Below are 12,985 nucleotides of genomic sequence, written 5' to 3'. Positions count from 1 at the left end.
AAGATACACGTAAAACTGGGAAAATCACTGACTCACAGGATTTTCCTTGATAAAGGGGAAGGCAGAAAGTTGGTCTCTGCTAGTTTAGTGCCATGGGTGAGATGGCCAATATCCTGGCTGGCTCCCCAAGCCCAAGTGTCCGGCTGTCCCGTACCTCGTGGTGTTTCCACTCACCCACATACTCCCTGCAGCACCACACACAAATAATCACAGACACTCAAAGTGGGCTTTGCTGCCAAGCAGTGCAGGGGTAATCAAATCCAAGTGCCTTGGTTATGGACCCCAATTCAAGGTGAGATCCACCATCTGCAAGTGCAAATGGAGTGCATATGTCCTGAAGAAATGTCACAGCCTCCTTTCTTCTATTGCCAGGGCAAGGCAGCAGTGCACTGTGTCTTTTGGGACTTCAGGAAAAACAGTAAGTGTTACTTGCTGAGCTGGCTCTGTCCCCAGCATCAAACCATGGCTTTGGTTTCTTGACATTGCACCTTGAAACCTGAGTTTGTGCTGCTGCTTCGTGTTGATTTTAACACCTCATTACTCAGTGTTATTCCCAGGGACATGGGTATGGCATTGTGCAGTGCTGCATCTGCATGAATAAGAAGACTTTGCCAAAAAAAAAGGTAGAAATGCAATGAAATGTCAGATGAACTCTTACCATGGCTTCACTGAATACAGCAGGGGGTTTGCTGGGTTCAGGTCTTTAAAATGGCTCAGACCGTCACCAGAGAGAGATAACTGTGAATTGGGTTAACTCAGAGCATGTGGGAGAGGTTTCCTCTGTAATTACTAGGAGTAGAAATGATTTGCTTCTTTTTGATCAGAATCTTAGCTTCTGAATATGTGACGCAGACCACATAAATAGGGTCATAACATTCAGTCTTACCAGGGAAGAGCTGGCTGTTTCAGTGCTGCACTCTGCCTAAACAAACCCTCTGCCCTGTGCGTGCTTCTCATCTTCTGTTTCCACATCCTCCAGCACAATCTCACCCAGCACTAGGTTTTTTATCTTCTTTCTATGTGTGCAGATATGTAAATGACTTTAAATATTTCTTCATTCCACTAAAAGCTTTCATCCAAATTTTCAGGTTCTCAGGCAACTACAGAAGATGTGTTTCAGTGTGAAATCTCACTTGTGTGCTGCTAAATGACCCTCCAATCTGTACTAACTTGAGCTCATCTTCACACACCCTGCATGCTGCAGAGCTATAAATGATGGAGGATGACTAACTCTGCTTAAAAATCCTTTTTCTTTATTACACAGATGGACTGGGTGGTTGGAATACATCGGGATGTGGAATGGAATATACAGATACGAATTATACAATCTGTTTCTGTAACCATCTTACCCATTTTGGAGTCCTACTGGTGAGTACTCCATGAATCATCTCCCAGAAAGTCCCGTGGCGCTAAACAAAGTCATCGCTAGCTTTGGAAAAGACATGGGAGATTTGTATCTATACAAGCTCTTAGATATCTGCAATGTTGCCAAAATCAGCAATAACAAAGAAAACAGTTATAATAACTTAATGATGTAAAGTCCTTTAAATGTCACTTGCTTCGAGGCAGTTTTGTTTTACAGATGTAGTTAGTACTTTGCAGTGTAACTTAATCAACCTTGGTATGCGTTGGAAGTACTGTGTTAAATTTATTAAGTGCCAGCGACAACTAATGACATTACACCTTCTTGAAAGTTCTATCTATGCTCCATCAGAAAGTGAAGTTTAGTATAGATATGGGAGATGTCATTATCTAGTACCTCTTATTTCTCTGCAATACAGAGAAAACTGCCTCTAAAAGCAAAATGTCAAAAGCTGGGACAACTGCCTGAGAATGGGCTGCACAAAAGGCAAAGAAACAGGTGGGTTCTAAGCAAATCAAGTAGATTAAATTGTCTATTCCTGGTAGGACACAGCCCACGGGATGGGGTGAGGCCCCCCACCTTTGCCTTTGGATGCTCCCCCTAGAGGTCAGCATGACCCTGCTCCAGAGGCAAAAGCTCTCCTGGGAGTAAAATAGTGGCCTTACAGAAAGGAATTGAGATGGTTCACATTCCAGACACTTGTTCAAGTTTTTGTTCAAGCAAGAAGAATTAAGTCTGATTTTTAGAGCACACCTCTCACTGTCACTTTGGTAATCAGCACAGCTACAGGTCTTCAGCTGCATTGTCCATGGGACATCAGAGATGTAGGTTACTAGTCTGAGGTTCAAAGTTTCACAAAATAGAAGAGAAGCTGTGTCAGGGAACAACAAAATCCTCTCAATGTTCCTCCTGGCAGCAGCTGTGGAGAAGCAGGGCCCAGCTTCCTGTCTGATTTTGCAGTGGTTCTTTCTGGACAGGGAGGTTCTACCACGCTCCAAGACATTTAGCATGTTTGTGCAATTCCCAAGCACGGCAGCTGCCACTGAAACCAAGTAGTTTCTCCTACAAAGCGAGCTCCTGGTGGAATAGTTTTGATAAGATCCTGGAATCCATGTTCAATTTGTGGTTTCTGAAGAACAGCTTTTCTAGCTTCACAACTTATTGCTGGATACTTTAAATACCGTGGGTTAATTTACCATTTACTAGTTTGGATATTCTGTGGACCTATTCAATAAGAAACACATAAATATATGAATGGAAAATCTCCAAAAGTAGCAGTAAGCAGAACAGTAATTCACAATGTGAAAGGAATTTTCTAAATCTGTCTTGGCAAACAGCTGTTTCTTTATCTTGTAACATAGGATTTGGCCCGGACAGAAATAGATGTCACACACGATCATATATTAACTCTGATAAGCTATGCAGGATGTGGTGCTTCTTCCCTTTTTTTGGGAATAACGCTCACAATATACCTAACCCTTGAGTAAGTATGATCCTTTTCCTTACACTGATTTCAATATTTAGGCAATAAGGAATTTGCAGCAATTACTAGAATGTTTACTAGTATTTGATGCTGTGATGCATAAAAGGGAAGACTGAAAGCTGACAGTATAAATATTGCTTTATTTTGATGTCTGACTGCTGCACACTTAGAGAGATTTGAATACTCCTGCCTCAATAAAAGCACCTGTCTGAACTGTTCAGCAATTTTTATGTTCCTAAATTTCACAAAATCATTGAATGCTTTGGATTGGAAGGGATTACTAAAATGTCCTCTAGTTCCAGCACCCTGCCATTGGCAGGGACACTTTCCACTAGACCACATTGCTCCAAGCCCCATCCAACCTGGCCTTGAACACTTCCAAGGATGGGGAAGCCACAGCTTCTCTGGGCAACCTGTGCCAGGGCCTCACCACTGTCACAGTAAAATGTCTGTAAAGAGTAAAAATTTCTATCATTTAAAAAATTTACCCCTGACACGGATGAGATATTATGTCAAGAATCTGGAATATTCCTGTGTATAGGGTTAGGCTGCACACCCCTTCCTGTAGGGAGTAAATAGGCTGTAAATTGGATGATGCAGTGATAACCTTGTGGACTTTCCCCTTCTTTTTAGGAAGGTGCGGAGAGATAACCCCTCAAAAATCCTGCTCAACCTTTGTGCTGCGCTGCTGCTGCTGAACATTGTCTTCCTCACCAATTCCTGGCTGACCTCGTTCAACCAGCCAGGCCTCTGCATCACTGTGGCCATGCTCCTCCACTATTTCCTTCTTGCAGCATTCACGTGGATGTGCCTGGAGTCTGTTCACTTTTATTTGGCTCTTGTCAAAGTTTTCAATGTTTATGTCCCAAAGTACATCCTAAAATGCTGCATTGCTGGCTGGGGTAAGGGGACTGATTTCGTCCCCACTTCTGTGCTTGTCAGCTTCTCTAAGATTGGGGCATTTTTACAGAAATAAGTGAAGACACTGAGCTAGCAAAAATGAGACGTGCACACCCTGCACTGTAAGGATGGATCTCTTCCCCTAGGCTGTGCAGCTTAAATCTCTTCTGTCTCGAGAGACATTAGCAGAGAGTGCTTGTTGGTCCCTGCACGGTCATATCCAACTGAAAGTGTGTGCAAGGCACTGCTTTCTTACCCCTCTTCTCTTTACAGGATGATTTATCAGGGTACCTCGCATGAGTGGGTGTGACTGTGTCAGTAATGCTGCCCACAGCCTTCACCCCTATGTAGGGATGCTCAAAGGTGATTTTAACTCCTTCTCTGGGCCTTGTGTACATTTTTGGCATTCTCATCCCGATTCCCATGCACAGAGTGGATTTGGCTTTCATTCATTACTCTCCCAAGGACTTCCCTTGACAAGTATCGGAGACTTGTTTGGGTGAAACATACCAAAAAGAACCCAAATTCCAGTTCACCTGTAGAAAAGGTGTTATCAGAGGCACTGACCTAGAGTGGAAGTTGGGCTGTATTATTTGGGTCACCATTAGATACTGTTTTAAGGGTTTGTTTTTTTTTTTTTTCTTTTTGTTTTGTTTTTTTTTTTTTCTCTTGAATAGAGTGCAGCATATTATCATCCCTATACTCAGATCTGATGTCCCAGACAATTGTTCTCAGGGGCAGCCATCCTTGATGGTGCTGTTGGCAGCAGCTGTTCTCTACAGAAAAGCCAGAACTGAAAAAAAATCTGGGAAATTTGTGAAAGGGAAGGCTGATAAAGCACTGCCTGGGAAACATCTGTCTCTATGAGCTCTTAAAATGCTGTGGTCTGCTTATCCTTTGACACTCAGCTTTTGTAATAATCAGTTGGTTTTATTTTACCAGATTGGATCCCTTCTGGAGATGTTTGAAGACACAGAAACATTTTGCAAACACAGATATTTTTATGCCTACTCATTTGTAATTTGCATAAATAAGGAGATTAAACCTGCTATGCTACACATTTAATTACAGTTGTTTCACAAGGAGCTCTGGGGGTAGAGTTTGATCTGAAGATGCACACGTCTCCTGTAATTACGTATCAGAGATTAACTGACATCTTTCCATATTCTTAATTTTTTCTTTTGAATCAAACTATTTATTTTTCTTTTGCTTTCCACATTAGGAATACCAGCTATTGTAATTATTCTTGTGCTCCTTATAAATAAGGACTTCTATGGCAATGGGTCACTCTCCAAGAGCCATCCTTACAGCAATTTGTAAGTATAATACTTTAAGCTTTTTGATGGCCACCAGAGTATCTGAAAAATACAAGGAATAACTAGAAATAACTCACTTTTGTCTCTTCTCCCTCATCTTTACCCTCTCCTTTCAGTGGTTTGGTTCATAGGAACATTTTGAATGCATGGCTACTACATGGAGTAATTTGAACTTGGCTTGAGGACAGGGAGGGTTTCTGCCAGTCAACTGCATTTGTTGTTTCTGTGAATTGCTTTTGTTGCATTAATGCAGTCTAATGGGATATTTGTATGTGCTTCTGCATGTTCTGGGTTTCTGGTAAAATCTAAAGGCACAATAATTGCTCCAGTATTTTGTACATTTCCTTCTGTGCTTTTTTTTTTTTTTTTAATGTCAATTCACATCGCTGTCTCATCATAATTTCAAGTAGTTTTATTTCAATCGTCTCAACCTCTTCTCTTTTCCAGTGGGAAAACACTGCCTTCTTTCATCCTTTTCTAAAATGCTTTTATAGCAAAGAATGCTTCCATTTCTTCACCTGCTTCTTGTTTGGCACAATCACTTGTTGGTGAAGATTACCTGGAGTATTTGAATTTTCTCCCATCAGAGAGGCTACACACACATGTGACACCTCAGAGTGTCACATGTGTCACAGCTTTCCCCTCAGAGGGAAAGTTGTTTCCAATCTTTAACAAAAAGACACAAAGAAAAAAAGAAGTAAAATTCACTAATTTATGCCTAAGGAAAAGCTAACCAGTGGCATGCTATTACTTAGACCCCTAGATAAGTCATATTCAACTTGGTTTTCCTAAGGCAGCGTGTCTTTGTGTTTATACATTATTAAGTTGTGAAACAATCATCAGGTTTACCTGAATTTGCCAGAAATATCCATGTCTTGAAGTTACCAAATTTCCATAACATCCATAAAAAAGGGCAAGTGCAGGCGTTCTATGAATGTCCTCACTGGGGAGAAATAACGAGTGCTAGGGAATGCCCCTAACTAGGCGTTGGATAACCATATAGTATGCTTATTTGGGGAACCAGGCTTCCTGAGTTTCCCCCTCACAAAACTCCTTATTGAATACATACCTCCCTTTCTTGCAGTTGCTGGATCCAGGACAACACAGTGTTCTATGTCTCTGTTGTGGCCTATTTCTTCTTAATATTTTTGATGAATACAGCCATGTTCATCACTGTTCTCCTTCAAGTTCACTCTGTGAAAACAAGGACACAAAATACATCCAGACTCTGGAAACGGGGTGTTCTCCAAGATCTCAAAAGTGCTTTCAGCCTGATGTTTCTTTTGGGCTTAACTTGGGGCTTTGCCTTTTTTGCCTGGGGAGCAGCGAGGATATTTTTCTTGTATCTCTTCAGCATTTTTAACACCTTGCAAGGTAATTTCTGAATGGAGTAGTGCTATAAACACACTTTTAGGGATGTGAAATAACAATACATCTGTAATATCATGTCACTGAAGCATGGGGGAAGAGGAGAACTGATACTGATTTTGTATTAGAGGCTTTAGCTATTTTAAAAGGAAAGCTCTGTTGCAGTGGGATGACAGTGCCGTTTAGATAAGTTGCTGTGATAGGTAGACTATTAAAGACATAAATTCATGCCTTGGAAACACAGGTCCCAGTAAATGCACCTTGTCAGGAACTGGCATGATCCTTTTCATCTGGGCATAAAAACGGCTGATAGAATCCCCATTGACTTGCAGATTATTCTTAAACCAAATCTGCAGAAAACTCTTCCTATTACACTTCATATGCACGAAGAAGTCAGTGCAAATCTGGGCCAACGTGATTATAAAATAGTAGTGTGGCTTGGGTTGGAAGAGATCTTCAAGATCCTGGTGCTGGGCCAGGGACACTTTGCCCACACAGAACACATTGGTATCAGAGGCATGACAGAAGTTTAGAAAAGGGGCAGCAGGTTGGAGAACACACGTGAAAACTCATGAATCTCTCCTTTCTTCTTTAGGGTTCTTTATCTTTGTGTTTCACTGCCTAATGAAGGATGAAGTAGTGAAGCAGTGCCGAGTACACTTCTGCTGGGGAAGATTTCGTCTGAGTAGTTATTCTGGTAAGCACTGAAGGGATTTATTCATTGACTCATAAATCTTTGTCTGCTACTGGTGTCACATTTGTTCTGCATTAAGAAATAAGGCTCCTCTCAACAGCCCTTCTGCATTGCATTGGATAATTGTTCTTTAATAGGTCTTTATCCTCTTGCATTTACTGCTCGTGATATGATAACAGGGTGATAGCATGCAGTAAAACCTGCGGATTTCCAAAACCTATTTCATCTCGATCTCTTAATTCTGTTCTCACGTGCCATTCGGTGTTCCCTTATGTGAGCCATATTTTTGGTGGCTTTCCAGTCTTCATAAAGCTGAGATTCTGAAATTTATGCAGAATACTGGGCATACAAGTTGTCATTTTTTATGTGCGGTAGCTGGATTTGCTCAGCATGGGAAGGAGAAGGGAGATGTCTTGCTGTCTTTGGCTGAGGGGTAGTTACAGAAAAGAGATGGATTTTCAGAGGTGCACAGCAAGAAGACAAGAGGCAATGGACCCAAGCCATGGAAATTCACATTATTTGTAAGGAAACACTTTTTTTTTTTCTCTAGCTGGGTGGCAGTGGCCCAGAGAGAGGGTGGGGGGAGTCCCTCTCCTTGGAGAGTCAAAATTTAGTTGGACAGATGCCAGACCCACTTGATCCAACTCTGGGCATGAAGCTGGAACAAAGACCTCCAAAGTTCCCTTCCAGTCTTAATTTTTCTAAGATTCTTCTATTTGCCAGCTCAGCAAGGAATAGCATGGGCTTATTCTGGCCTACTCCAGTGATGTTGATTTTTTTACTGAAATGTGGAAGAATTGAATAACTCTGTGTGTCTATAAAAATGAAATGATGTTATGAATGGGTATAACAAAGGAGAAGCTTAACCAGTTGGTTTTCAGGAAACCAGGCTAAAAATCCGGTATTAATACCTTTGTCTCGTGACCAGCATCCTGTGCACCTTGTGTGGCTGAGGAAGAGGCAGCTTTCCATTTGCAGAGGGGGAATTCAGCACAAGTGCCCTCACTAGCAAGCAGACTGTTCTCCCTTGAGCAGGAGCCAGCTCAGTGTTGTATGATGCAATGAGGATGAGGCTGCAATTCCTACCCCTCGTGTGACTCCTTCTGTGTGACCTCATCAAATTAGTATTACTAGACGGGGTCCTCAAGGGGAAATAGAAGACTGAATTGCTGGTATCCAGCCTCACCTGCACAAGCATGATAGAGCTAATGTAAAAATTAACATTGGGAACTGTGTGGCACAGAGGCCCCCAGCCGCTAGGCAGTAATAAGGATGGTACAGAAAGCAAGCACAGACCATTCTTCTCTCTGGTAGTTTGAGATGTGGCACCTATACAGAATTTTATTTCTGCACCTTCCACTCTCTGATTTCAGACTGGAGTGGGTCAGGTGCAACTGCTGGATCTACGCCAAAGCATTTAAACCACAGATCACCATCCCAGGCCTTGTGGAGTCTACATTCTAATGGAACAAGTTCAGCTTTCAATGCAGATTTGCTTCCCACGACTTCTCCAGATACAAATTTTAAGATTGGTAAGAAAAACTGCGTACACTGCGTAGACTATAATTGATACGTACCACAATAAATTCCATATGGTGACAGTCAAATCCTAACTAATGGAAAGAAAGAGGAAACCTTTCACTGCTTTGTCTGTGCCGGGCTTCTGCTTGGGGATTAATGGCAAAGTTACAGTATGGCTTTTGCTGTACTAGGGAAAATAAGAAAGCTCTTAAAATAAGAGCTCTTAAAATAATAAGCTCTTAAAAATAATAAGCTCTTAAAATAAGAGCCATCCTGGGATGGCTCTTCTCCAAAACGACAGAAGCTCCCTGCTCAGCTGCCACCTTAGGCGCCTAAGGAATATTCTACCCTCTGCCAGCCGACTGACACTCACATGGGACCTCTTCCCAGCTAGGGAGCACTGTAGTCTTGAGATAGACTATGGTGCTCTTTAACTGGAATTGCATTCCCAAAAGAGCAAAGATGTTGGGGATTACGGAAAGCTAAACAGGTCATGTTGTGAGCCTTTTTAAACCAGAAGAATCCCAGCGGAAGGTTTTGCCTTCAAAGATGGAGAAATTGTTGCAGGGCCGTATTCTGAAAAAGGAATAGCACCAAACATTCCTAGTTGTTTTTTTGAAAAAAAAATGCTGATTTCTATTATTTCCCCAAAGACATTAAAACTTCATAGGCAGGTTCTTTCTAAACACCTTAAACCAAGTTATTATAATGCAAAAATGTTCCCAAATCTTTCCCACAGCTGAAGTCCATTGCAACCCCAGTGCATCTCCAGAAGATGATGAGACCAACCATCCTTTTTCACAAAGAATACTATCCATGGACACAGGGTTGCACTATCCACAGAAAGTAGGATTTTTACACTGATACTGAATTTGTTTTCCTCTGCTTATCTAATGATGGTTCCTTTTGAGGCTTGTAGAAACAAACATAGTGCTAAAGAATTACTTCTAATGTACAGTTATCACTGGACACAATTATAGAGCTAAAACATCCCATGACTCAACTTTAGACTTCATTAGGAGTAGCAGTACTGACCACAAGAGGATTTGGTCCCACTGTGTTTCTCAGATTAGTCCTCATGTTAAACAGAGATTGGCAACACTCCTCATCCTGAGCCCTATTCATAGTTCGTCCTCCTATTTTTTCCCCACTTTCCACTGTCCTGATAGCCCTCTGTTTCCATCTTCCTCTGATACTTATCTCAGAATTCAATACCTGTAACACTGAGTTACAAGTGATATTTTTGAGACTGTTGGCTGACTGTCCCAGGCATGGATATTTAGAGTCCTTGATCAGTATCTTTCCTTACTTTTCTGGAATGGACTTTGACCAACTTATACATGAAGAAATTGGACCCAGATATTCCTCTCAGTTGTATGTTATTTTCAGACATGCTGTCCTTGGTGACTTGTACTTTGATTCCTAAAGAGACATAGATGCATGTCTAAATGTTTGAAAATGTTGCCCAGTATTTTCAAATGGAATGAGGAAACAATAAAAACTGAAATTCTCACCTTCAAGGGGTATCCATATGTATGATGTAGGTTTTAGATTACCTCTCCTGAAAAAAACTCCAGAACCAAACCCAAACAGAGAAATAGCAGATAAACCCCTACTATCATTGGAGCTGGAAATAAGGAAGTTTTCCCTTTAGTGTTGCTTTACTGTGAATACCGCAGAATGTAAACTCCATTTCATGACATCACAAGAGAGACTTAACTTTCCTCACCTTCTGAGGAGAGGGTTTCTTTCAGCAAATGTGTTCAAACCTGTAAGTTGCCTGCTCAGCCAAATCCTAGTTTCTGTTTTGAATGCCCTTCTCTGTATCACTCAAGTAAAGATTTTAAAATTATTGTTACTATAGTGGAACACTAAGCTGTACCCATGACAGAGGAGTAAAATAAAGTAATGAAGTGACATCTTAGAAGTGGTATGTGTGATACAAAATACAAAAGGTTCTTTCAGTGAATAACTCCCACATAGCAATTAGTGGAAAAAGATGAATATTTTAAGGTACAGTACCTACAGCCAATCTACTTGAAATCAGACAGATACCCTTCAGTTCCTTGGCTTTATGGGAGAAATCTTGGCATTAAAAACATGCAAACAAGTTCCACCTTGTACCCACATCTTTCTAACTTGAAATTGCTTTCAAGGGGATTGAAATTCAATAACAAAGGTAGTTCATTATGTTGGCCATGAACTATTGTATTTTTTATTTTCTTTAGTAAACACTTTGTTCCACAAGCTGCTGCTGAATACAAGCTTTCCCTGCTTTCCAGTGTGAAGCACAACACACTGTGCTGTGGTGCTAAAGCTGTGCCTAACCCCCCCTATACTCCTAACCTGGCTGCTGCACACCCCAGGGGGATCCTGAGAGACTAAGGAAGGAGGCTGTATAGTTCTTTGGGGGAACTGGAGTTTTAGTCCTCCCCTGAGCCCCTTTGAGACTAGTTTGTCTCCACTACATCAATAAGACCAGGTGGGTGGACAGTTTGATGTGTCTCCATCAACCTGCTTTGACCCACACTTTCTCCTTTGTGCAGTAATTCTTTCTACATTCACTTCAGAGGACAGAAAATAATAGGCTTACATTTCAAACAGACGTTAGGTAACAATTTCTATTTTTAAGGAATAAGAGGTCTAGAGAGCACATGGAATTGCCATCACTGCAGGTCTTAAAAAACACTCAGGGTGGTAAGACAAATACCTGCCAGAATTAGTATAGATTGATTTTGCCTTAGAGCAAGTCCTCCCAGATGTGTTTTCTATGACTCTAATTTAAAATAAAAGACAGCAGAAGAGGGCAAAACATGAGAGCAATATAAGACTGGCTTTGGCCTTGTCTCCTGCATCCTTTAATTATTTTTTTTACATTCCTGATAAAAGCTGAAATGCACCTTGATTTTCTAAAGTTTTTGCTACATGCCCTCGTGAAGGATGAAGAGCAGCAAAGATTCAGGTAAAAGCTGGACAAGCAGCAAGAAAAGTGCTGGAATATGGAAGACTTCTCAGGCTGCCGAGAAAAGTCTGGAAATGCCATTTCCATGAGCATGCTTCACACTTTGGAGGTGTACCAGTGGGAAGAAGGGCAAGCTGCACAGAATGGAGGTCTCCATTCTTCCTGCTGATTCTATTTTTTTTTTTTTTTAAGCAAAATCTGGAAGTCAATTTTTAAAAACCTGTCAAGTTGCTTACATAAAATGCAAAGCGCTATTTGTTCTGGGAAGGCAGTTAGCTCACTTCCACTCTCTTTCACATGCCTAATGGCTTTTCCAGCTAAACAGTGTATCATTTATGTTTCAAGCATGGCATTGTGTAGGTTGTCAGCTGGAATGAAGATGTGTAATTTTCCTTGGGCTGAAATAATATCTTCCACACCAGCACTGTTGCATTTGCTCTTCTCCAGGATATCTGCGCTGACATTCTGTCACAGAATTGTGCATTGATGGTTTTAACAGGGAGAGGACATGCACAGAAACAAATCTAATACAATTTCAAAGTGCTTGTGTTTCACATCCTGATAATTTTAAATGATTGGAGCAGCTTCTGCAGCTCTAGCTGGAGCCATGACCGGTGTGTTACCAAGACAAGTGCATCCTCCCCCTCCCCGTTTGGATTCTATGAGTTGACTTCTGCCCGTGGCAGGAGGCTGGAACGAGATGATCTTAAGGTCCCTTTCAACCCAAACCACTTCATGATTCTATGACTCAATGTAAAAGCGACTTTGATTTCTAAGTTGTTCTCAATTTGCTCCCAGATTGTTTATTTTTAGTGATATGTACACTAGGAAATGTGTGCTGTATTTTAAAGCAATAAAAGGATTTCAGAAAGTATATTTATTTGAATTATTTGAAGTCAGATCTCAGTGGGTTGTTAACAATAGGTTAGATGATACAAAAGAAATAAAAAATGACAGTAAAATCACAGCAGTGGTTGTGGTAAATTGAACAAAAAATTTCCCACTCCCACCTTATTATTGAGACTGGCACAAAACTCCACCACTGTTCATCCTAGCTAGGTTAGGGGGTGCAGATCCAAGATGTAGCCAGCCCACTCATGGGTTCCTGGAGACTTTTAAAGTAGCTAAAGCTGTCTTCTAGTTCAGCATATGTACAGTGCTTTGGTAACCTGGGACAGATAAATCTTACATAGGATGACAGCTAAAGGTGAGTACAGCTTGTTTAAGCTTCCTCCTGCCTGTGTGAATCTGCAGTATTGGTAGCAGTACACCCAAGATGTATGATTCTTTCTAAATTTAGCAGACAGCTATTACTGGGACAGCGAAAGAAATGTCATTATGGGAAATTATTTGAGATTAAAAATCAAAATACCGGGAA

At 41.1% G+C, this 12,985-nt stretch overlaps 1 long non-coding RNA gene across 1 annotated transcript; it reads left to right on the top strand.

Annotated features, from left to right (window-relative positions):
* The first annotated feature begins 6,266 nt into the window (after positions 1-6,266).
* Positions 6,267-10,634, top strand: LOC128795193 (uncharacterized). Its single transcript, XR_008433430.1, has 4 exons — positions 6,267-6,436; positions 7,026-7,127; positions 8,498-8,656; positions 9,385-10,634. It is a non-coding gene; the product is annotated as an uncharacterized LOC128795193 (long non-coding RNA).
* Positions 10,635-12,985: the final 2,351 nt, after the last annotated feature.

The sequence above is a fragment of the Vidua chalybeata genome, chromosome 14 (genome assembly GCF_026979565.1).
Source record: "Vidua chalybeata isolate OUT-0048 chromosome 14, bVidCha1 merged haplotype, whole genome shotgun sequence".
In the NCBI taxonomy this organism is placed as follows: domain Eukaryota; kingdom Metazoa; phylum Chordata; class Aves; order Passeriformes; family Viduidae; genus Vidua; species Vidua chalybeata.
This window is presented reverse-complemented; position numbering and strand designations above follow the sequence as displayed.